This window comes from Mastigoproctus giganteus, chromosome 4 (assembly GCF_048544385.1).
Source record: "Mastigoproctus giganteus isolate SK-2022 chromosome 4, ASM4854438v1, whole genome shotgun sequence".
Classification (NCBI taxonomy): Eukaryota; Metazoa; Arthropoda; class Arachnida; order Uropygi; family Thelyphonidae; genus Mastigoproctus; species Mastigoproctus giganteus.
Window position 1 is genome coordinate 142257546 of NC_143578.1, and position 26993 is coordinate 142284538.

The 26993-nt window shown below is 38.7% G+C and overlaps 1 protein-coding gene across 1 annotated transcript in view; it reads right to left on the reverse strand.

The window, feature by feature from the left end:
- LOC150087103 (uncharacterized) overlaps positions 1 to 26993 on the reverse strand; it is a 415820-nt gene that overhangs the window by 201833 nt on the left and 186994 nt on the right. The gene's annotated exons all lie outside the window — the stretch shown is intronic.

Consider the following 26993-nt stretch of genomic DNA (forward strand, 5'->3'; position numbering starts at 1 on the left):
CATATATAAGCAAAAGAAATTAATTTTCTTGCAAGAAAAAGCTTTTTTTTCTTCATTTCTTTGTCTTGATCAAGTTTCTACAATCAAACTTCTTTAGTGAAGTCATCTTCTTTGATAATTTAAAGTTTTGCATGGTTTAGTAGTAGAGCATATCAATGAAGGTGTAGTGGAGTTTGGCATGCTTCTGTACTCTGATTTGGCAATACAGTAAACCCCCGCTATTCGCGGGGGTTACGTTCCTGAGAAATGCCGTGAATACCGAAAACGCGAATACTGAGTTATGGCTCCCATAGTAATAAAGGGGGTTCCGTTCCAAAGTATGAAATATATAAGAAAAACTAGTCTAAAATTTTGTCTATGTATGTATTATAGGTACCTTCATAACATGACTATGTACATAGACAGTACATAGTGAAATGCAAGCATATGGCATTGAAATGAAAATAAGAAACAATTTAATATTAAATGTAATATTTATTAGAAATTTCAAACAAATCTTTCAAACTAGCGCCTTTGCTAGCTAAAAAACTTATCCCGCCAGTGCTATCACCAGTTTCGCTAAAGTGTTGATAAAGGAGTTTTGCCTTTTCACGAATGATGAGTGAACTTAACGGAATTTTATTTTGAATTCGGTCTTCTATCCACAGATTTAAAGGCTTTTCCATTTTTTCTAATTTAACATAACGAGTTACAGAGCAAATTTTTGAAGCAATTAGCGCGTTTTCACAGACACTACGGCGGATTTTTTCTTCCGATTTCTTGATTGATCGTACCGTTGACTCATTGATTTTATAATGTTTTGACACTGAGGAGACACTTTCACCATTAGAAATTTTATCAAATAACTCAATTTTATTCGCTAATGTTATCATTTTCTTCTATCTTTTCACATTTCCCTTGTTAATCGTAGCCATATTTTTCTACCGGTTAGAAAGAACTTGTCCACAATAAAGTCACTTTCTTCCGTTAACATTAACACACTCGTAAAAGTCTGTTTTACACTGCAAAATGGTAGATTTATCAATTTTGTAAGCATATCAATTTATAAATTGATAAATTTATTCAATTTTAAAAGCATATAAATTAAAATCAAACGACGAAACCTTCCACAACAAGCGCATAACACATACCGAACAAGGATTAGTGAGAAACATCCACACTCGCGATTTGGTCACCCCTCTCCCCCCACCCACTGAGTGCTCTTTTGACCGGGAAAGATAATTTTAGCCATGCCGATGTTTTTTTATGGCGGAAAATGTTCACGGTGCTTTAAAATTCGCATTTTTTTAGGTTTCATTTCATGTTAAATCAGCGACTGCGAATACGCGAAACTGCGAATACAGATACCGCGAAAAGCGGGGGTTTACTGTATATGAAAAGCCTCCAGTACATTGTGATGCTATTGTTGTTCTTAAGCCAGCTTAATGGCAAAAGGGCTGCTGCAGCCAACATGGAATTTGCAAGAGAGTTAAAAATAATAGATCTGACATTTTGATAGTGAACACAATCAATGAGAACATGTTTCTTCTTCTTCTTCGTCCTTAGCTGGCAGCTGGGGGAGGCGGTTGGCCACGCAACCAGTATGCTGCTGTAGGTGCCGCATGGTTTCGGACTTTCTCTGTGATGTTCTTCCATACTTTACGATCCATGGCGTCAGTCCTGGCCTGGTTAAGGTCGAGACGTCGGCTCTTCAAGTCATTTTCCACTTGCTCAACTCCGCCATGGACGGTCCCAAGCCCGGCTGCGAAAGGAGGAGGGTAGTCATCCTGCCGAAATGACCAGAACCGGGAAACTGGGGAAACAAGGCAAGAAACCACATGAAATTCGGAACAAGCTCTTATAACAATGTTACCGCATCCGGGGTAGCCGATGCGCCAGCACTGGGGACCCAGGGTGCTGGTGTGAAGTGGATCACCGGCCACAGAACAAGCTCTTACAACAATGTTACCGCATCCGGGGTAGCCGATGCGCCAGCACTGGGGACCCAGGGTGCTGGTGTAAAGTGGACCACTGGCCATAGCAATAAGCTTACTACGTCGAAAAGGGCAATTAACATTGGCGAATGGAATGTTCGAACGGGGCACCACGTTGGACAAAAGGAAATCATTGCCCAAGAACTACTTAGGTGCAAGGTATCAATCGCGGCATTATCCGAATTAAGGCTCACCGGGTCTGGAACGATGATCATCCAACCACCAGCACCTAACGAACCGGTTATGCTATTCTACTCTGGTGGTGAGAAACGAGAAGCAGGAGTGGGCTTTATGGTCGATGTTCAGGCCACCAGTAGTGTGATCGCTTTCCAACCAATATCGGACCGCCTGGCAGTCCTTACTGTCAAGGGCACCATCAAGACCCATATTATCTCCGCCTATGCACCAACTGAGACTAGCCTGGACCCGACCAAGAATGACTTCTACAACCAGCTCCAACATACGCTGGATTCAATTCCACAGACAGAAGTGATCATCCTCGCAGGGGACTTTAATGCCCACATTGGCGTGGACAGATCTGGTTGGGAAACAACAATGGGCAAGTTTGGCCATGGGAAGATCAATGACAACGGACTACGTTTGTTGTCCTTTGCCGCATCTAACAACCTGATCATCGGAAACAGCCATTTCCAGCACCCTCAAAAACATCAACTTACATGGCAAAATCCATCTGGCAAGGACTCAGCAATCCTGGACTACATTCTAATCAACGCCCGATTTCGCTCATCACTCATGGACGTTCGTGCCATGAGGGGACCTGATTGCGGATCTGATCACTACCTCATCCGGGCTACGGTGCAGCTCAAATTACGGCATGCAAAAAGGTCATCTCGGTCAGCCAAGCTGGACTGGAGGCAGCTAATGAATGCTGCCAACAAAGGGGCATATCAGATCGCCCTATCCAACCGCTTCGAGACGCTAGCCGTGCCCGAGGATATAAATGAAGAAGAAAAGCAGATCTCTGATGCCATCCTGGAATGTGCCAAGCCCCTATGTCCACCTGCCCGGCATCGAACGCAACCATGGATATCAGACGAGTGCCTCGACCTCGTGGACAAACGGAAACAGGCAAAGTTGGCCGACTTTGAACGGTACCGGCAGCTAAACCGAGAAGTCCGACAGAGGATGACAGCGGAAAGAGAAGCATACTGGAACCAAGCGGCAGACGATCTTGAAGTGGCGGCATCCAAGAACGAGTACCGCACTCTCTACCGCACCCTCAGATGTCTGAGTGGAAAGACCAAATTGACTAGTGACAACATCAAGAATGCTGATGGGACCTTTGTGCGATCACCGTCTGAACGCCTGCAACGGTGGAGTGAATTCTTCAAAGCATTGTATAATCACGACCCACCTCAGGGACCTCCAGAAGCTGCACTATCGATCGATCCCCCTGAAGTCTCCATGGTCGATGTTGAGCCTACAGTAGAAGAAGTGAAAGCAGCCATACAATCCCCAAAGAATGGCAGGGCACCAGGAGTGGACCAAGTCACCACAGAAGCGATCAAAGCCGGGGGAGATGTACTGCTTCGTCAACTACACTCACTCCTCAAAACCATCTGGTGCACTGAACAAATTCCGCTAACATGGAGGAAAGCCATTATCGTACCGATCCACAAGAAAGGTGATAACCAGGATTGCAAGAACTACTGTGGCATCAGCCTCCTTTCCATCATCAGAAAGGTCTTTATGAAGATCATCCAGTCAAGGCTGCAAAAACATCGCGAGCAAACCAGTCGAGAACATGTTTAATCATGAGTAGGGCATTACACTTCACACACTGTGGAGGGGTATTCCTGGTGAGAAGGTAAAGATGTGTCAGATTGGTGTGCTCTTTCAATCATGCCTATCCATTTAATTTAAATCAGTAGTGTTTAGAACTTCATAAAGGCACCTCCTAGCCAGGGGAGCAGGAGCAGTAGTGCGTAGCACACGCTTCTTGATTAGACCGGGGTTCAAGCCCGTGACCACGAAGTACAGAGGATGTGGAAGGTCAGGGAATGACCACCACATATCCCCAACCTGGATAAAGGGTGAGGGTTGGCATCAGGAAGGCATTCGGCCATAAAAATTTCACGCCAAAACAATAAAAGCGCAGACCTCATATATATAATTGGAAAAAGGGAGGACAAAAAAATTGTTTAGAACTGGATTCCTTTTTTATAAGCAAATAATTCTGTCAAATTTGTATCACTCCCAATCAGGTGATGGCATGCCAGTGACACATATGAGCCACTGGCACACCAACACAGAATTTGCAAGAGAGTTAAAAATAATAGATCTGACATTTTGATAGTGAACACAATCAATGAGAACATGTTTAATCATGAGTAGGGCATTACTTCACACATCGTGGAGGGTTATTCCTGGTGAGAAGGTAAAGATGTGTCAGATTGGTGTGCTCTTTCAAGAACTTCTTCATGCCTATTCAGACGAAAGCTGGATTTCCACAACTGTGATTTATGTTTTATTTCTTGTAGCAAATTACTCATTTGGACATGCCAGTTTTTGATATGCATTTCTTATTACAGACTGATAGTCCATCAATAAGCGTTATACAATTTATGGTATCCATCAATGGCTGGATGTTTTTCTGCTTGGTCTGCATGTTTATTTTATTATTATTAGCCATATTGGACAAGGAAGCACGAGGCAAAAAAAAATTCTAAATTACCCTGTGTGTGTGTGAAAGAGAGAGAGAGAGAGAGGATGGGGGGAGGAAAACAGAGTCAGAAGTAGAAAGGAATCACCAAGAAAGAGAAGAATGATGATATGTTTGTTTGTTTGTTTGTTTGTTTTGTTATTTGGTTTTTAGGAGCATTAGCAACTAAGGCCATATTGCTCCGGGAATATGCGGTGGTCATTCCCTGACCTTTCCGCATCCTCCATATTTTGTGGTGACGGGCTCGAACCCCGGTCTAATCAAGAAGCGTGTGCTATGCACTGCTGCTCCTTCCCACCTGGCTACGGAGGTGCCAATGATGATATCTAGCTCGGGAAACTGGGTATGCCAAGCCCATACTCACCAGATGTGAGCCCCTGGGGTTGTGTATAATATCATCGTGATCTGCAGCTAAATGGTGCCTATCCATTTAATTTAAGTCAGTAGTGTTTAGAACTTCCAACAAAAAAAGAAACTGCTCTATTAGCTTTTTGGGATTTAGTTAGTTAGGTGATTAGAGTAGTTTAATAGTAACATTTGTCTCCAGAGATTTAGTGGTGGTTTGTGAGCTTCTGCATATAAACTTTGTGCAGGCAATGTTCGATATGCACCCAGGGCAATTCGTAAACCAGTATGGTGTACAGTGCCTAGCCATTTTATGATGCTTTGTCTACAAGAGCAATACACAGCAGCTTAATAGTCCAATCTGAACCTGATCAGGAGAGGGGTATAAGTGAAGTAGCATACAGTGATCGACACTCAATTTTATTGCAGAAAACTCTTTGAATGTTTAGTTTTTTTTAAACAGGTTGTGTGGAGATGTCTGATATGCTCAAAGAAATTAAGTTTTCTGTTGAGAATAAGACCAAGGAACTGAAGTGCAGTATCCATCCAGATGCAAAATTAAGGTTGACAAGTCTGTTAATTTGTCAACCTTAATTCAGTAAATGGATGCTGCATTTTTTACAAAGCTGTATAACTGTTTTTTTTTTTTTTTGTTGTAATATCTGTAGCCATTGTTTTAGTGCACAATTCTATTTTATTTATTGCATCCTGTAGCTGCCTTTCAATCAGATTCATATAATGCGAATGGCACAAGACAGTAAGGTTGTCCAGGTAGAGGTATGTTTTGAATGTGTTCAGTACATCTTTTGTTATGGAATTAACTCTGAGTGTAAATAAAATACAGCTGAGAAACTGGCCTTTAGGGACTCCTTGGACATATATTTTGATGACTGAGAAAGTCATTGAACCTTCCAGGTGAGACCTACCAATCTGAATTAAAATTAACCTACCAATTTTAATTCAAATGTTTAATTAAAATTGGTAGGTGCCTCCACCATGCACACTTCAGCATTGGCATTAGTAGGGACATATAATGCAAGAAAGCAAACTTATACAGAATCAGCAAAAAAAAAAAAAAAAAAAAGCTTCCCATTTAACCCATCCATTAAACCAGGCCTGGGCAAACCTTTTGGCTGAAGGACCACATTAGGAATTCAAAAAGAAGGCGGGCCGCACATAAAATACTACTTTTAGATATATATTATTTGTTATCATGAAGAAGAAATATAACATAAAAAAAAAAAAAATTATTCTCTAACAACCAAGAATTTAATGAGATGAATGGAACTGTTTTACATCTTTTAACATTTTTTAAATTTCGGGTGTTAATTTTATAGTTGAGATTCTTAAAACTGCTTGTAAATGTTCATCAGTGATGCTTGATAATAAAGAATTTTTATTAAGATTCATGATGGAAAATGTTTGTTCACATATGTAGGTTGATCCAAAAATGAAATATCTTTTAAGTTCGTCGAATTTGTCCGAATTAAGAGTATTGTAAAATTTACAAATTTCCTCACGACGGTGCAATTCCCTTAAATCGGTATCACACTGCAGATCTATAATCTGAAGTTGTGGTTCACTCGGTGCACTATCAATTTCTATTGAAAATGGGTCGTGCATCATTGCCAAACTTCTCTCAATTTTTCGGAAGTCGCCAAATCTTTGTGAAAAGTCGTCATTCAAAGCGTTGATAATTTCACAATATTTTTCAAATTTATTTTCTGGAATCTTCAGCAACTTCATGGTTGGAAAGTGGTCTACCTTGTTAATCAATAAATGTCGAAGGAACAACTGGAGTTGTAATTGAAATCCATTCAAACTTTTTACCATATCATGGGTGCATAAATCTTTCCCTTGTAACATGGTGTTGAAAGTATTTAAGTGTCTCACGATGTTCAGGGTAAAGGCAAATTCACAAATCCAGTTATTATCAGTTAATTCGGGAAAGTCCATAATATTTTTCAGTTTTAAAAATCCCATAAACATCCCATTTCACCTTTAAGATCCCATACTCGCCGAAGAACTTTTCCTAAGCTAAGTCATCGAATTTGGCTATGATAAGGAATATCTGTGTACTCAGATTCAATATCTTGAAGAAAATTAACGAATTGTCTGTGTTTCAGGCCCTCAATTGTATTAAATTTACTAGTAAATAACTTTTACTAGTTAATTTACTAATACAAGATGCGACATGTTCAACTTTTAACATATTTTTACATAATACTTGTTGATGTATAATACAATGAATTGTAATTAAATTATAATCAGGATAATTTTCACAAATTTTATCCTGAATTTTCTTTAACGCTCCAACATTTTTACCTGTCAAACTTCATGCTCCGTCAGTTGTCACGCTTACCATTTTGTTCCATTGTAAATTATATCTTGTTAAGCATTTTTAAACTTTTTCAAATATATCAGCTCCCGTTGTTAGGTCTTTAAGAGATTCCATTGAAAGAAGCTCTTCGATAATTTCAAAATTAGAGGTACAGCCACGTATGAAAATTAATAACTGCGCAGTATTCTTTTCGTCGTTACTTTCGTCGAGAGCTATCAAGTACCATGTTATGGATTCTAATACTGATAATAATTGCTCATTCAAATTTGTATCGATACATTCAATTCTTCTTACTACGGTTTGCCGAAATAAACTTATATTCTCAAATTTGTGTTTAATGTCAGGACATATAATTCCACAAGCTTCAGTCATACATTCTTTAATATAGTCTCCATCAGAAAAAGGCTCGTTGCTTTTTTGCAATTACATGAGAAATAATACTTGCCTCTACAGTAGCTTCTTGTTCCTTAGCTGCGTAAACACATTTTGTTGTCAAGATAAATTTTGAATCAATCCATCAGCAGGTTTCTTTCTCGCTTCCGGAGTTAAATTGGCACCGTATTCAGAATGTTTAGTAGTGAAATGTCTTTTAATATTGTACTCTTTCAACACTGAGACACTATCCAGTCAGATGAGACAAATAGTCTTGTTATTTATGTTAGCAAAAAAATATTTTGTGTTTCACTCTTCATTGAAGACATGATGCTCTTGTTGAATTTTTCGTTTTTTATTCATTTTTAAAAGGGCGTAAATATTATTTTTATCGATTGGCACCAAGATGATAACCGAAGACAATGCAAAAAAACTAACTGCGGGATGACCGTAGTTAGTTTTCTCTGCGGGAGAGAAAACAGATTGGAACTGCGGCCCATCAGCAGACCTATCCTATTACTCCGCCACCGCAGCAAAGCCGTTGTCGTCATCACTGGTTGTCTGTTACCGTAGTTTCGCGCGGTTAGTTTATAATCGCAAATTATACCATTATAAAAGCACCCATTGGATCGCTCCGGTTCGCGCACAATTTCAAATTCTATCTAAATTTGAACAATACACAGATGATAAAACAATTTACAAGTTGACAAATTCTATAATGTATTACATACACAAATTTATTTTTCAAAAAGGCGTCGCAAAAGGCATAAAATAAGTAAACTTTTTTCGAAAATACAATTAAAGCTCACGGGGCACACAAAAATTTGCGGTGGCCCGTGGGCCATAATTTGCCCGGGCCTGCATTAAACCCAAACGTTTGTCCAGTTCAGCCTTGAATTTATTTAAGCTGTCAACTTCCACTATGAAAGATGAAACTTTGTTCCAGCAAACCACCACTCACTGGCCAAGGGCAAACTTCCGCACATCCATTCCACAACTGTCTTTCCTCAATTTGAATTTATGCCCCCTCAGGTATGGAATCTGAGCAAGAGGAAAAATCCCATCAGCACTGAGGTTACTCAAACCATTCAAAGTCTTGTACACCTCAATCAGATCACCTTGCAGTTGCATAGTCTCCAGACTGCAATTTGTAGGACTTAGGGCTTTCTTGGTAACAGCAACCCTTTGTTCCACTCACTAATCTTGTTGCCTCTCTCTCTGTACTCGTTCTCAGCTCTACACCTTTCCCAAAATGAAACCTCCAGATCCGCCCCGACCACTATCCCATACTAGGGCATAATTACCTCATCCCTCCTAGCAAAATTCCTATATACAGTGGAATCTCATTGATACAAAGTTCAAGGGACTAAATTTTCACATTTTGTAATAACAAGGTTCCCCCCCCCCCCAACAAAAGTGTCAACATTTTACCTGTTTTTTTTTTTTTTTTTTTGGTACATATTGTATTTCTAAGAATAATAATAATATCAAATAATAATATAAATAATGTATATTATTTATATTATTATTTGATATATAAATAATAATAATATCAAAAATAAATTAATAAAATAAAATAAAAACAAAAGCCTTGTCTAACAATACAGTAATAGGAATAACATATTTTTTAAAGATTTTATTTTATTTGTAAGATAAACTAAGAGAAAAAGCAACATAAAAACTAAGAGAAAAGCAAAAGATATATACAATATTTTAGTATCACATTAAAAAGAATTAATCTTAATATAAAAGGAGACATACAAACCATTAACTTTTTAATAAATTAATCTAATTTAAAGAAAGAATCCAACGTTGTCTGAACAGTTTTTTTCCTATATGCATTTTTAACTACAGCACAGACATTATCAAATGCAATAGTTGTTTCTTTCTCAACATTACTCCAGGCCAACACATTCTCTATTATGTTCAATGCATTTTGGACATCTTTTTTAGATGACAGTGTGCACGCTTCTTCACTTTTCACTGTCGCTGGTAACAAAAACATCATCGTTTTGTTTGGTACCCAGCAGCTCTTCTGGTGTTGTTGTTGCAGTGGTAGCAACTTCATCATCCACCTTGGCAAACTCTCCAAATTTGCCAACAAAATCCATATGCTCCTTCAAATTCCTCACTGTTGCTATCACATTCGTCTGCTGGACCATGTTTTTCGATGATGCTCTCTCCAAAGTCACTATTTCTGAAGCAGTTGATTATTACAATTGATGTAATACTTTCCCAAGCAATAACAAGATTACGGATAGCATCCAAGACATTCCAATTTGGCTGCAAATTGTTCCCTCCTTCTATGTTGCAGATCAAGTACCTTACAGACAGGCTCTATATGCTCTCTTGAGGTTATAAATAATGCCTTGATCCAGTGGTTGCATTAAACTGGTGATATTGGGGGTAAAAACAACAGCTGTATATTTGTCAACTTAAGCTGTACAACAGTCTAAAATCATCAAAATGTTCCTTTTTTTCTGTACAGTGGAATCAACTGAATTTTGGAGGCTACTAGGCTTTTCATTCCAATGAAGAAATACTGTTCAATGTTTAGGCCTAAATGGATGCCAGATGAACTAATGAGGCTCGTGGCAGAGAAGAAAAATGTATGGGATGCATATAAAATATCAGGTGACACAGAAGCTTAGGGCAGATATAAACTAGTTTGTAATCAAGTCATAAAGGAGGTTAGACAGATTACCAGAAATCCTTGGCAAAGGATGCAAAGAAAAACAGCAAAGTGTTCTTTACTTATGTAAACTTGAGAAGGAAGAAGTTGAATCCAGTGGTGAGCTATAAATATTTTAACAATGGGCTTGCAGTTTTTCCAAATTTCTACCGAATAAATTTGATCCATCATGGAAGTGACGTCATCTACAGCTTCCACTAGAGGTGCTTTCCATGCTCGGACTACTAGTAGCGTGATTCGAGTGCGTGACATATTTTTCGTGACCGGTATGATATCTTGAGTCAGGGGTGAATTTCAGGAGGTGGTCAGATGGGGTGCTTATGTGCAAAACTTTCCGGTGTCTGTCTAAAAACAAACTTAAAACTTGGATTGTCATGCTTCACCTTACGATGATAACTGGATATGACAGTGTCTGGAGTTCTAACCTTTTAGAATTTTTGAATAGTATGACGTCACAATCGTAGTTACTATTGCAGTAAGTATGACTGCAACAATACAAATATTCGTCAACAATTTCTTTTTTCGTCTCGCATTTTCGTTACATTCCATTGTTAGGTGCCCCTAACAGCTATGTATGTCGCTTCAACTGCAAGATCAGTACATCAATTGCTGCTATTTTACAGAGATATTTAGATACGCTGCACTCACAAGTATATATCTCTTACTTTAGTTATCATAAATCCATTGTATCTTGTCTTCCAGAAATTATGAAAATCTGTGAATGATCAATGAAATATTTAGAATAAAAAAGCTCTTTTATTTCATAATCGATACATACAAATCAAATTACCTAAAAGAAACGCGAAGGATGATTAGCCTAAACCAACTACCGTGCGTGCTCGGCACACATACAATTTTTGTATTCGTCTTCTTTTTTTTTTTTTTCTTTTTTAAAAACTAGGGAAATATAACGGATACATTTTTTCATTATAAAATTTTAATATTCGAATAAAAAATAACATGAAATATTTTCCATATCACAAATAACAAAAACTATCACAAAGCATTCCATAATATAAAAACAGTTATTATTATGTAATAACTGTTTTTATATTATGGAATGCTTTGTGATAGTTTTTGTTATTTGACAAAAACAAAAAACAAAAACTTTCTAGAAAAAGTCACACAAAAAAAAAAAAAAAAAAATCACGGATTACATGAAAAAAATTATTTCACAAATATTCAAGAAAAATTTATTCTAAAAATGGCCATATAGAATTTACTTCTTTATTAATATTTGTTGTCAATCTTCTGCTTTGCTCAATAGCTGAGCGATGGTTACAGAAGAATGATTTGACGTAACGATCCGGATCAAATTGAAGCAATGGTTTTCCATTTAGATGTATGGTCTTCATAATCTGCAACATGTTTAATTGTCACAATGTTATTCATTATGCTGAAAGCTCACTCAGCTTCAGCACTGCTAATTGCAATGGTTTCAAAGATATTTTCTGGTTTTCTTAATTGAAAAGTGAATTTAACTCAATCTTAAAGATAAACTGTCTTCGACAAAATCTCTAAAATCATTAATTTTTATTTCATATTTTATCAGAAAACTTAAATTTCTTATTCGATTTTCACCGTCTTGTAACCAAGACAGAAGTTCTTTCACATTCCACAATTTCGGGTAGCATATGTTTAAAATTTCTTTCAATGGTATTGTTATTTTCTTTATTTAATTTAAAATCACAGGGTTGCATTAATAACATCTTTTAAGGATAAAACAATGCATTTAATAAATACGAGGTAATTTTTTTACTTTCGATTTTGATTCCTTCAAATTCTTTCAACTTCAACATGCTCTCAATTTTAGCTTCATAATTTCCATCAGAATTTTTCAAATTAGCAATATAGCATTGATAGTTCGAATAATTAATTTATATGCTTTTACCATTGTAATTCTGAAAAGATTCTGAAAGGTAAGAGAGCTCCTGCAGGATGTCGATCATTAGTGCTAAATGTTTAAGAAATTCCAAATTTAAAACTCAATTTAATAATCCGGAATATTTAAATTCTGGGGCTTAGAGGGGAACAGGTATCCTGTGTGTTATCAGACACTCAGCCTAAAACACTGATGGATCCAATATCTCTCTATTACAGAAGATTTAGGAGAAGTCCGGTTGGCCTGCCTCCCTAAAATCCACTCATGCACACCTTCTCGATGGTAAGCCCTGTTACGTCACTTAGGTGGCAACGAACGTGTAGAGTGGTTCTCTTCAAGACGCCTGGTCAGCGTGAAGAGGAAAAGACCAAACCCTCCAGCAATGAGAGCACAACAATACAAATGGCCCTCAGTCCCCAGCAGCTTTCACTCTCCCTCTTACGGCAGCGAGAGGATCAGAGTGGAAGCAGAGGGTGCTAAGAATCTCTGGGTACGACCAGGCTGCCATGCATGGAAATTGAACTTGGCCTGTTATAACGTACGATCACTCATCGGTGAAGACAGGATATTAGAGCTGGAAAAGGAATTAGAAAATGTGAATTTGAATATCATCGGTTTGGCTGAAACAAGAAGAAGAAATGAGTCACTTATAAGTCTATCAAGTGGAAATCTGCTGTACACCAATGGAAACAGTGAAAGGAGTGAAGGTGGAGTTGGGTTTCTGGTCCATAAAGATTTAAAAAACAACATTTTGGAATTCAAAAGTACATCAACAAGGGTGTCAAGACTAATACTCAAGATTTCTAAGAGGTACAAGCTAAAGATTATAATGATTTATGCACCAACATCTAGTCATGATGATGAAGAGGTTGAAGAAATGTACACTGAAATTGAGAGTCTTCTAGATGAGCAGAAAACCCACTACACTATTATTATGGGGGACTTCAATGCTAAGGTTGGAAAAAGGCAAAACAGTGCAGAAAGAGGAACTATAGGAAATTTTGGAATTGGTGAAAGAAATAAAAGAGGTGAAAGACTTGTGGAATTTGCAGAATCTCAAGGACTGTCAGTAATGAACACTTTTTTCAAGAAAAGGGTGAACAGAAAGTGGACATGGAAGAGTCCAAATGGATTAACAACTAATGAAATCGACTTCATCCTCACTAACAGAAGATATATTGTGAATGATGTTACCGTCCTGAATAAGGTAAATGTTGGAAGTGATCACAGAATGGTAAGATGTACACTTGATATAGATGTAGGAAAGGAAAGGAAAAAACTGACTCGAGTAAATAATACAAAGGTCTTTGAAATAACAGAGGAGGAGAAAAAGCAGTATGTACTGGAACTTAAGAACAAGTTTGAGCTCCTGCAGACTGCTCAGGACCAAGATATCGACGAGGAATATTACAACTTTCTGAAAGTGATAAAGCCCAAGAAACCTATAGGGAAACAGAAATCCAAAGAAGAAAAAATTAGTCAAGAAACACTTGTCATGATGAACCAAAGACGACAAATGAAGAGCAAGAAAAACACTGACAGGGAGAAAATTGAGTATATTGAGTTATGCAAAGCCATTAGAAAGAGACTCAGAGAGGACATAAGAAGATTTAACACAAGAAAAGTAGAACAAGCATTAAGGGAAAACAAAGGATTTAAATCAGCAGCCATGAGCAGTAATACAGAAAGATAAATGATACTGAAACTGAAGAATAGCGATGGTGTACTTATAAACAGCAGAGAAGGCATAATTCAAATAGCAGAAGACTACTATAGAGAATTATACAAGGAGCGAGGGAATGATACCAGCAGTGGGGAACGTGGATTGCAAAGTAGCAACACATACGACATACCCGATATTCTTCCTGATGAGGTAGAACATGCATTGAAGAAAATGAAGAATCGGAAAGCCCTGGGGGAAGATGAAGTTACTGTAGAGTTGTTAAAATTGGGAGGAAGAGACATAACACAAAAACTGGCAAGGCTCTTCACAAAGTGCATTAGAAAAGGTGTGATGCCTAAGCAGTGGAATAATGCAATCATAGTTTTGCTGCATAAGAAAGGAGATAAATCAGAAATTGGAAATTATAGACCAATTAGCTTGTTATCCCATATCTACAAGTTGTTCACAAGGGTCATTACTAACAGATTAGAAAGAATACTTGATGAGAATCAACCGAAAGAGCAAGCTGGCTTTAGGACAGGATTCTCAACTATGGATCACCTTCACGTAATATCACAGCTAATGGAGAAAGCAAATGAATATAAAACACCATTATGCCTGGCATTTGTGGATTATGAAAAGGCATTTGACTCCATACAGCATAAGGCAATGTTTCGGGCACTGGAAAGACAAGGCATAGATAATCCATATATTATGATTTTGAAGAAAATATATGAGAGTGCTACCTCCTTTATTAGACTAGACAAAGACAGTAGCAAATTTAAAATCGAGAAAGGAGTTCGACAAGGAGACACAATATCTCCGAAGCTGTTTACTGCTGCCCTTGAGGAAGCTTTCAAAAGATTAGACTGGTCGCAGAAAGGAGTCAATGTGAATGGAGAGTACCTAAACCATTTACGATTTGCAGATGACATTGTGGTCATAAGCCACGATCCCAAAGAATTAATGGAAAATCTTAATCAGTTATGCACAGTTAGTAAGGATTTTGGACTAAAGATGAATATGGCTAAAACAAAAGTAATGATGAACAAGTATGCCACGGAAAGGGAAATAATGATTGAAGGAGCAGTAATTGAAAAGGTGGAGTCATATACTTATCTGGGACAAGTTATTAGCTGTAATAATGATAAATGGCTGGAAGTCAAGAGAAGAATAAATTTTGGATGGATAGCATTCAGGAAATATAGCCACATACTGAAGAGCAATATCCCAGTTTGTCTGAAACGTAAAATAATGAATCAATGTATACTCCCCACCATGACTTATGGAAGTGAAACTTGGGCACTCACCAAAAGAATGGAAGAGAAGCTAAGAACTACACAGCGCCGACCGGGCTAGCCGAGTGGGTAAAGTACCTGCCCGGCAACCCCAAGGTCGCGGATTCGATTCCCGCCTCGGGCTGGATCAAAGTACTGCAAAAAACCTTGGGAGGTGCAATATGGCCACAGATGCCGATGCGCCAACAACTATGAAATCAAAAAAAAAAAAAAAAAAACTACACAGCGAAGAATGGAATGAATTATATTGGGAATCAGACTGTTAGATAAGAAGAGAAACACATGGATTAGGCAGCAAACTCAAGTAAAGGACATTCTTATCAAAACTAAAGAACTAAAATGGTCTTGGGCAGGACACATAGCTCGAAGATATGGTGACAGATGGACTAAGAAAATAACAGAATGGTACCCAAGAGGGGCTAGAAGAAAACCTGGAAGACAAAGGCGGAGATGGATAGATGAAATTCATGAGTTTTTGAGTAGTAAATGGATGGCCAGTGCTCAAAACAGAAGGAACTGGAAAGTTGCTGGAGAGGCCTTCATCCTGCAGTGGATTGAAAATGGCTGATGATGATGATGATGATTTAAATTCTGATTCAAAATAATTTGCACAAAGTGGGATAATTCCTCCACCCCACAACTGCCTTTCAAAAGCTACAAGCTGCTCATCATGGCCCGAACACATGACCCATCTTTATAGTTTCCACATGAAGTTCTTTAGCAATCATTCTTTATTCACGCTAGTGTTTGGGAGATTGGTGATAGTTTTTTTTTTTTTTTAATTATTGCCTGTATGATATATTTTAGAACATTTTCTACACAGTTTCGAAGATGAAATGCTAACATTTCATCTTTGTAAAGCTTATATAATATCTTAGTTGCCTCCCCCTCTGTGTTGCTACTCTCACTAGTTCTTTGAATACAGTGCAAAGTGTCGGAATCACACGGATATTCAGTTACTGTGACCATGTAAACACAGACAGGAGAAATTTACTGGAAGGCAAGGATCACTCACTTCTCCGAAAAACATATACTCATTTGTCGGAGTAAAGGGGAACCACAACACAGGTTGTTCAGAAGGTATAATCAGTGTCGAGAATCTTCTTAATCCTCAAACTGGCTATGGAAAGTATATTGACTAGTGCGACTTCTCGGTATATGACTGCATAGGTTTTACGGACACCACTAACATTTGAAATGGTAAATCCCTTTCACCCTTAATTCGCACCAGAGAGAAGTAAGATATGTTACTACTCCGTGATTCGCACTTTCTAATTACCTAAATTGCCTAAAGGCCAGACAATACATACACAGTTGTCTCTCCTATTCCATTTGTTACATGGAAATTTTCTTCGTTCAACAGAAACTATTTAAATCTAATTACCAAGGAGAATAAAAAAAAATTCACTATAAGTAAATTTGTTAAACAGAGGTCCGACGTTAATTAAATCAAAAATGAAGCAATTTTAAAATACATAACCGACTGATTACGCCATTAAAATGCTGAGAATAGGGCCCAGCCGACCCACCATAGTTTTGGTTCTGGATACTCAATAATTGCATTCAGGATTTCATTTGTAAAACAAATTATCCTCTCGACAATGGGCTCGCAAATTTTCAAAAAAAAAAAACAATGGGCTCTCGCAAGCCCACTACAGCTCACCACTGGTTGAATCAGATCGGACCACTTAACATAGATAGGGTGACTATTGATGATCATGCTCACATAAATGATAAACTGAATGAGTATTTTGCATCAACATTCACATGAGGAGTTATCCAATGAGGGGAGTGCCAGAGGTTTATCACTCTAACAGGGAGCCAAGTGATTTTGTAATAACTGAGAGCAAATTGGAAGAGAAATTAGCATTAGCAAGGGCACATGTTGCAAAAAAAAAAAAAAAAAAGCAAGCTTATATAGCATCAGCCAAAAAAAAAAAAAAAACACACACACACATACACCCCATCTCATTCCACCCATACACTAGCTCCAAATGTTTGTCTAGTTCTACCTTGAATCTGTTTAAGGTAGAACAGATTCAAGGTGGAACTAGACAAACATTTGGAGCAAGTTCTGCCTTGAATCTGTTTAAGCCATAAACTTCTACAACCACAGATGGAAGTTTGTTACAGCAATCAACCACCTGCTGGCTAAAGGAAAACTTCCGCACATCAATTTGAATTTATGCCCTCTCAGGCGATTATTCTGAGTAAGAGGAAGAATCCCATCAGCATTCAGCATGCACAAACCATGCACAATGGTTTGTGCATGGTTTGTTTATACACCTCAATCAGATCACCTCGCAGGCACCTAGTCTCCAGACACTAATTTGCAAAACTTAACCCTTTCTTCCATTCACTAATCTTGTTGCCCTTCTCTGTACTCGTTCAAACAGCTCTACATCCTTCTTAAAATGAGGCCTTCCAGACTTATTATTATTATTATTATTAGCCATATGGTACAAGGAAGCCTGAGGCTTATGCTGCACCAGCCAAAAAAAAAAAAAAAAAATTCCCGAGTTACCCTGAGAGAGAGAGAGAGAGAGAGAGAGAGAGAGAGAGAAGTAGAAAGGAACCACCAAGAAAGAGAAGAATGATGATATCCAGCTCAGGACCCTGGGTTTGCCAAGCCCATACTCACCAGATGTGAGCCCCCGGTACTCAAGGTGTGGCAAGACCATTGCCTTATACAAGGGGATAATCACCTCCTTATCCCTGCTAGAAAAATTCCTGTATATCATGGACAAGACACCATGAGCTACTCTTGCAGACCTTCTGCACTGCTCAGAAAACTTCATATCTGCCTGCACAATTACCCCTAGGTCCTTTTCACTCTCCACCACTGTCAATGTAGTAACACACAGTTGATACGTTATTCTGGGGTTACTGCTTCCAATATGCAGCACTTTACATTTGTCAATGTTAAACTTCAGTTACCACCTCTCAGCCCATCTGCTCAACTTTTCTAGATCCTGTTGCAGCAGTGTACTGTCATTAGGTCATTAACAACTCTGCAGACCATATCGTCTGCAAACTTGGACATTAAGCCTGATATGCCATCATCAATATCATTAATGAATACAGAAAACAACAATGGACCCAACACTCAATCCCCGGGGTTGCACTATTAACATTAGTCCATGAAGAGCAGTCTATTGGTTACCACTCTGCCTTCTCCCTCTCAACCATCCCTTAAGAGAGTAACCTGTGCGGCTGCAGCTATTTTGCAGCTCTTGGAGAAGAGAAGTTTTTTTCTGATTTATTTTTTGTTTTATTAGCTTAAATTGGCATATTTACTTATTTTCTAGAGTAGTTTTATATTCCTAGTTACGATACTTAGTTTAAAGTTTAACTAGATAGAGATTTTGTGGGTATTACTTAGTATCGGTAACGGTATCAAATCCACGTGTTACAAATTGCAGCTCCGTTGAACGAGAGGTTTTTAACCGTATTTAGCCGATTTATTAACCAATTGTTATATCAAATTATTATCTGTAAGTAGCTATAGATCTAGTCAGGATCCTTAGTTTATTCTAAATTGAGACTGCGAGATTTGGAAGTTAATCAATACTTAAGAGTCCGTAGAACTACCGTTCGTAATTACCACCATTAAAACATGATACAGCATATCCGGAATTCGATAGCATTAGCTTGTATAGTATAGTGCATAATATAATATTGTCAATTAATCAGTAAATCTATTAATCTTGTTAAACTTCATTGTCAATTAAATTGTACTTTTAACTATATATATATAACGACTTAGAGTACAAACGTAACAAATAATTAATACATAACTTGATATGGAAGTTATATAAAGGGAACTCGTAGATAACACTCGATACTGAAAAATAAATATAGCGTTATAACTATGTTAGGATACAAGTTTAAGGTTTTAATTTTGTTCTGAAATTGTAATTTTATTGACAGTAAATCGAAATCATGATTCAGACCAGAGCAGCAAAGCAAAAGGCTCAAGCTAATGGGAGTGCTGTGACTCAGGGGAGAACTGAGGGGGGCAGTTGCCCTCTGAATCACAGCCTTTTAAGATGCACTGTTTGCTTGATGTTTGCGGAGCAATCGGGTACGGGACATGATACTGCCATGGGGGATGTCTTTGTGTGTGCACGATGCAAGGAGTGCAAGGAAATTAGGGGACAACTCGGCGTTGTTATGGGCCTATATGAGACCTTGAAGGACTGGGTGGATGCCCTCGAAGGAAATAAATTGAGGGGCCCATCAAGCTCTCAGCTGCCCACATCAACGCCAGAGCTTGCACTTGGTCATCTTGCAACACAGAGGCAGCCCCCAAGGCAGAATGCGCTGGTCCCACAGGAACTAGTAGTTGCTGGTGACTCTATTGTCAGGGAAACGGGGAACATGCTTTGTAAAAAGGATAGGTGGAACAGGACCAGAGTATGTCTGCCAGGGGCAAAGGTTGATGATGTTGTAGAGCGGATATCATCTTTTAAGGGCACAAAAGGTGATATAGTTGTACACGTTGGCACTAATGATATTAAGAGTAGGAGACCAGAGGAATTACTTAACAAGTACATGTCACTGTTGAAAAAAAGCCGTGAAGTAGGGTTGAATTTGAAAGTGTCTGCAATTCTGCCCAGACAGGATAGGAGGGAGTATATGATGAGAGCCTTGTCGATCAATTCGGCCCTGGAAAGATTGTGCAAGGCTCAAGGGGTAGAATTTTTTTCAGCCTGGACTGTACTTGTTAACAGGAGAGATTGCTTCTACAGGGATGGGATACACTTAAATAGAAAGGGTGCAAGAATATTTGCTGATGCTATCGAGGCAGTGTTAGGTGGGTCGGAAAACTGCTAGCTTGGGGGGAGACAAAGATTAATAGATTAACAGTAGCCACTGGCAGAGGTGAAAGAGATTCTTGCACTGCTTCTATTGGAATGAGCAGAAGTCTGAAAAACAAGATGCAGGATATTTCAGAGACTGCTGGGAGTCATTGCGGTACAAGTAAACACATGGGTTGTGTTAGGGTAGCTAAGAATAGAAACAGGTGCATGTATACTTGCACGTACACCAATGCTAGGAGTTTAGTAAATAAATTTGATGAATTTGAGGTACAGTCGGTCCTCGTATAACACGTGTTTGCATTACACGAATTCGATCATCCACGATTTATAAATAGGGGAACGTTATCTTATATAACATGAACCGAATTCGCTTATGCACAATTCGCCTTTGTGTTTACAAGAAATGGCAGTCGAACGTGGAATCACCCCAACTGAACGCAACACGATAGGAATGAAGAAGATTCTGAAAATGTATTTATGTGTTTTATATCACTGAAGGGGAAACACATTTCACCATAATAACGTTGTTATTTTTGTTGTTGTTATTTTGGTTTTTAGGAACATTAGCAACTAAGGCCATATTGCTCCGGGATATGCGGTGGTCATTCCCTGACCTTTCCGCATCCTCCGTATTTGGTGGTGACGGGCTCGAACCCCGGTCTAATCAAGAAGCGTGTGCTACACGCACTGCTGCTCCTTCCCACCTGGCTATGGAGGCGCCCATAATAACGTAAAAACCAATAAAATTCCAGCTATCGATATAATCGCAAATGCAATTAGATGGAGTTTACTACCAGTTTATAACAGATTCCACTAGCAGAAACGCAACTGGAAATTGTTTTTATTGTTTTATGGTAGTAACCCCCAGAAATGTGCTTTAGTAAAATGTGAGGTGTTAATAGTGTATCTCGGCCTTTACGGTGTTGTTTATTCAGTTGCTACACGCGCGCAGCTTTGTTTATGTGTATTAAGCGTGCCTCCTTGTTTTGTAATTGTGCTTTATTCCCTAAAAATTAGTAAAATACTTAAAAGGTGTGTAAAGGAAGCGTCCTAGCGAAGACATTGCAGATTCAGAGAGAAAAAAAAAAGCAATATCGATAAACAGAGGCGGACTGGGTCAAAAATTCTTACCCGGGAAAATTTATAGTGGCCTCATACTACGGTTTATGGCCAAAATCACACCGGCCTCCGGCCCACCGGGATTTCCCGGGTAAGGCTTATGGCCAGTTCGCCTCTGTCGATAGAGAAAAAATATGAAATTGTGAAACGCTTTGAGGGAAATGAAAGACCGTGTGATATTGCACGTGCTACAGACCTAAATGAGGCAACGCCGAGAATTACAAAGAATGCGGAGAAAATAAAAACAACTTTCATAGCGGGAACAACTCAGTGTAATTAAAATCCATTAGATTAAGACACAAGAATTGGAAGAGATGGAACAGCTGTCATCTGTTTGGATAGAAAATCAAACAAAAAACAAGTTTGCTTACGATAGAAGCAAAAGCATTAGCAATTATTACGACTTACGTATTATAATTTATACTTACGTATTATAAAATACGTAAGATTTTATTACGACTATTTTATTTAATATAATAAATTTTTTACGAATAAAATACGTACTTTATTCATAAAAAATACTTTTTTATAATATAATAAAAAATAAATATTTTTTATTATTTATTATATTATAATAAAAATAAAAAAATATTATCATATTATTTTTTATTACGTATTTTAATCGTTGTAAAATACGTAAGTATTTTATAAAGATTAAAATTACCCGATTATTTATTGTGTTTGGTAATGTTTTGGTTCCAAATGTGTGTTCAATCTTGGGTGGTCGACCCCTAACCCCACTTTTCCCATAGGGCCTGTTGTTTTTTTTGCACGATTTTGCATTGCACGAAGATTTCTAGGAACACAACTATCATGCTATAAGAGGACAGACTGTATTGCTCAAAACATCAAAGGCAGATATTGTTGGGATATCAGAGACGTGGTGTCACACAGATATAAGGAATACAGAACTGGAATTTGGGGAGTACAACGTCTACACAAAAGATAGACAGGATAGGAAGGGAGGAGGGGTTATGCTATTAGTTAAGAAACACATAAAATCAAAGGAAGTGAAGCCAGTCGACATCGATGGACAGGGCAGTGTCGAGTCAGTTTGGTGTGACATAAGCATAGGTATATCAAAATTGAGAGTAGGAGTGTGCTATAGGCCTAATGACTCTGATGAGTATAATAAGATACTGTACAGGGAAATAGAATGGGCCAGTAAATCAGAGAGTCTTAAAATGGGGGATTTTAATTTCCCAGATATTGACTGGAATTTGTGGGTTGGTCACTCACACACTAGCAAGGCTTTTGTGGATGTATTGGATGATTGTTTTCTACACCAGCATGCTTGGGAGGCAACTAGAGGGAGTAATACTCTTGATCTGATTATCAGTAGTGATTTTTCATGCATTAAGAATCTGCAGATACAGGAACCACTAGGTGGCAGTGATCACAGTGTACTGAAGTGGGATTTACTCAAGGAGGTAACCACCATCAGAGGTAAAGGGAAGGGTTTTTGCTTTCGTAAAGGCGACTATTATGGTCTGAGACAGTACTTAAATTCTATACAGTGGGACCAACTGATGATGTTACCAACAGCAAATTCAAAATGGGAAGCATTCAAGGAACTAATCTTGGAAGCTACCAGGCTTTACATACCAACCAAGAAATATTTTCAAGGTTCAGGCCTAAATGGTTGTCAGATGAACTAATGAGACATATGGCAGAGAAGAAAAATGCATGGGATACATACAAATTGATGGGTGACATGGTAGCCTAGGAGAGATATAAGTTGGTCTGTAACCAAGTCACAAAGGAGATTAGGCAGGCAAAGGCAGATTATGAGAAATCCTTGGCAAAGGATGCAAAGAAAAACAGAAAAGAGTTCTTTACCTATTTAAACTCAAGAAGGAAAGGGATGAATCAGATTGGTACACTGGATGTTCATGGTTCAACAGTTCGGGATCCTGCTCAGGTGGCTAACAATTTAAACAAGTATTTTGCATCTACATTCACACATGAGGAGTTATTCAGGAAGGGGAATGTCGTAGGTGAAGTAAACATTAGCAGTGAGCTAGATGATTTTCTAATAACTGAGAGGAAAGTGGAGGAGAAATTGTTGAGGATAAACATAAAAAAGGCACCCGGGGTGGATGGGATCTATCCAGTTATATTAAAGGAGGCAGCAAAGGAAGTAAGCAAACCCCTAGCCATAATTATGAGAGCTTCTTTGGACTCAGGGGAGGTACCCATAGACTGGAGATGTGCAAATGTAACCCCAATTCACAAAGGAGGATCAAAGGCTGACACAAGTAATTATAGTCCTGTTAGTTTAACTTCGGTTCCAGGAAAATTAATGGAGGCACTGGTTAAAGAAGCACTGCAGGATCATCTAGACAAGAATTCAGTTATAGCTCAGACACAGCATGGTTTTGTTAAGGGCAGGTCTTGTCTGACCAATTTGATTGGATACTATGATGTAGTCACAAAAGAACTGGATGCAGGGAATAACTTTGATATTATATATTTGGATCTTAGAAAGGCTTTCGATACTGTTGCACATGGAAGACTGCTGCACAAATTGGAGCAGTGTGGCATTGGAGGCAAATTGCTGCTATGGATAAAGGGATGGTTGAGTGGCAGAAGACAGAGAGTGGTAATCAATGGACACTGCTCAACGTGGACTAATGTTATTAGTGGAGTTCCTCAGGGTTCAGTGTTGGGTCCATTGTTGTTTTCAGTATTTATAAATGATATTGATGATGGTATATCAAGCTTAATGTCCAAGTTTCCAGACGATACAAAGGTTGGCAGGGTTGTTAAGGACACTACTGATGCTATGCTGCTGCAACAGGATCTGGAAAGGTTGAGCAGATGGGCTGAGAGGTGGCAAATGAAGTTTAACATTGACAATTGTAAAGTACTACATATGGGAAACAGTATGAACTGTTTCCAGATCAACCCCAGATCAACGTATCAACTCTGTGGTACTACGCTGACAGTGGTAGAGAATGAAAAGGACCTGGGGGTTATTGTGCAGGCAGATATGAAGTTCTCTGAGCAGTGCAGACGAGCTGCAAGAGTAGCTCATGGTGTCTTGTCAATGATATACAGGAATTTTTCTAGCAGGTATAGGGATGTGATTATTCCATTTTATAAGGCATTGGTCAGGCCACACCTTGAGTAATGTATACAGGTCTGGAGGCCTCATTTCAAGAAGGATGTAGAGCTGCTGGAACGAGTACAGAGAAGGGCAACAAGATTAGTGAATGGAACAAAGGGTTGCTCTTACAAAAAAGGCTTAAGTTTTGCCAATTACAGAGTCTGGAGACTAGGCATCGGCGAGGTGATCTGATAGAGGTGTATAAGGCTTTGAATGGCTTGAGCATGCTCAATGCCGATGGGATTCTTCCTCTTGCTCAGAGTAATAGCCTGAGAGGGCATAAATTCAAATTGAGGAAGGACGGATGTCGGATAGATGTGCGGAAATTTGCCTTTAGCCAGCGGGCAGTTGGTTTGTGGAATAGACTTCCATCACTTGTTGTTGAAGTTGATAGCCTAAACAAATTTAAGGCTCAGCTGGACAGGTATTTCGAACGAACAGAGGGGTGAAATGGGAGTAGTGGTTTTTTTTTTTTTTTGGCTGATGGCTGATTTGGCTGAATAAGCTTGCTTTCTTGCATCATATGCCTCTACTAGTGCTAATGCTAAATCCATAGCAGCAATTTGTCTCCAATTGCACACTGCTATAATTTGTGCAGCAGTCTTCCATGTGGAACAGTATCAAAAGCCTTTCTAAGATCCAAACATATGATATCAAAATTATTCTTCCCAGTTCCTTTGTGACTACATCATAGTATCAAATCAAATTGGTCAGACAAGACTTCCCTGAACAAACCCATGCTGTGTCCGAGCTATAACCTAAGTCTTGTCTAGATGATTCTGCAATGCTTCTTTAACCAGTGCATCCATTATTGTCCCTGGAACAGAAGTGAAACTAACAGGTCTGTAATTAGCTGTCTCCTTTTGATCCTCCTTTGTGGATTGATGTCACATTTGCACATTTCCAGTCCATAGGTAACTCCCCTGATTCCAAGGAATCTCTCATAATTATGGCTAAGGGTTTGCTTACTTCCTTTGCTGCCTCCTTTAATATAACTCTCCAGGTACCTTTCTGATGTTTATCTTCACCAAATGCTCTTCCACTTTCCTCTCAGTTATTAAAAAATCATCTAGGTCGCTGCTAGAGTTTAACTCATCTCTGGCATTCCCCTCCCTGAATAACTCCTCATGGGTGAATGTAGATGCAAAACTACAACTATTTTTCCTCAGTTGGAAACTGTGCCCCCTGAGGTTCTCAGTCTGAGCAAGAGGAAGAATCCCATCAGCATTCGGCTTGCTCAACCCATTCAAGGCCTTATACACCTCAATCAGATCACCTCGCAGGTGCCTACTCTCCAGGCACTGCAATTTGCAAAACTTAAGCCTTTCTTGGTAAGAGCACCCCTATGTTCCCCTCACCAATCTTGTTGCCCTTTGTGCTCGTTAGCATTCCCCCCCCCCCCGAATAACTCCTCATGTGTGAAAGTAAATGCAAATTGTTGCAGTGAAACATAAAAAAGGCACCTGGGGTGAAAGGGATCAATCCAGTTATATTAAAGGGGGCAACAAAGGAAGTAAACAAACCCTTAACCATAATTATGAGAGCTTCCTCGGACTCAGGGGATGTTCCCATAGACTGGATGGGTGCAAATGTATCACCAATTCAAAAGGTGACCCAGGTAACTATAGACCTGTTAGTTTACCTGTCTTCCGGGGAAAATAATGGAATCGCTGATTAAAGAAGCATTGCAGGGTCATCCTGACAAGTCTGCAGTAATATTTAAGACACAGCATGGGTTTGTTAAAGGGAGGTCATGTCTGATCAATTTGATTGGATACTATGATGTGGTCACAAAGGAACTGAATGCCAAAAATATTTTTGATATCATATACTTGGATTTCAGGAAAGCTTTTGATACTGTGGCACACGGAAGACTACTATGTACAAATTGGACAGGTATGGCATTAAGGGTAAGTTGCTACAATGGATAAAGGGATGGTTGAGTGGGAGACGACAGAGAGTAGTAATCGATGGACACTGCTCTTCGTGGACTAATGTTATTAGTAGAGTTCCCCAGGGTTCGGTGTTGGGCTCGTTGTTTTGTATATTTATCAATGATATTGATGAAGGTATATCAGGTTTAGTGTCCAAGACTTCCAATTTCAACTTCCAAGACCTTGGAAGTTGAAATTTTCACTATAGAACCAAGTTTTATCTCTCTAAAAGGTCAAACTTATAATGGAAATTGCACTACACTTTCATCGTTATGATATATTCCATTATAAGATGATACAAAGGTTGGCAGGGTTTTTAACAAGAGTATGCTACTCCAACTGGATCTAGATAAGTTGGGCAAATCGGCTGAAAAGTGGCAACTGAAGTTTAACATTGACAAATGCAAATACTGCATATAGGTAGCAATGACCAAAGAGAAACGTACCAACTTTGTGGTACTACACTCAGGGAAATGGAAAGTGAAAAAGACCTGGGGGTAATTGTGCAGTCAAATATGAAGTTCGCTGAGCAGTGCAGAAGGGCTGGCAGGGCAGGTTATGGAATTTTGCCAGCAAGGACAGGGAGGTGATTATCCCATTATACAAGGCAATGGTCAAGCCACATGTGCAGGTCTGGAGCCCACATTTTAGGAAGGATGTAGAGTTGCTAGAATGAGTACAAAGAAGGCAACAAGATTGGTGAGGGACACAAAGGGGTGCTCTTACCAAGAGAGAGGCTAAAGTTCTGCAAATTGCAGC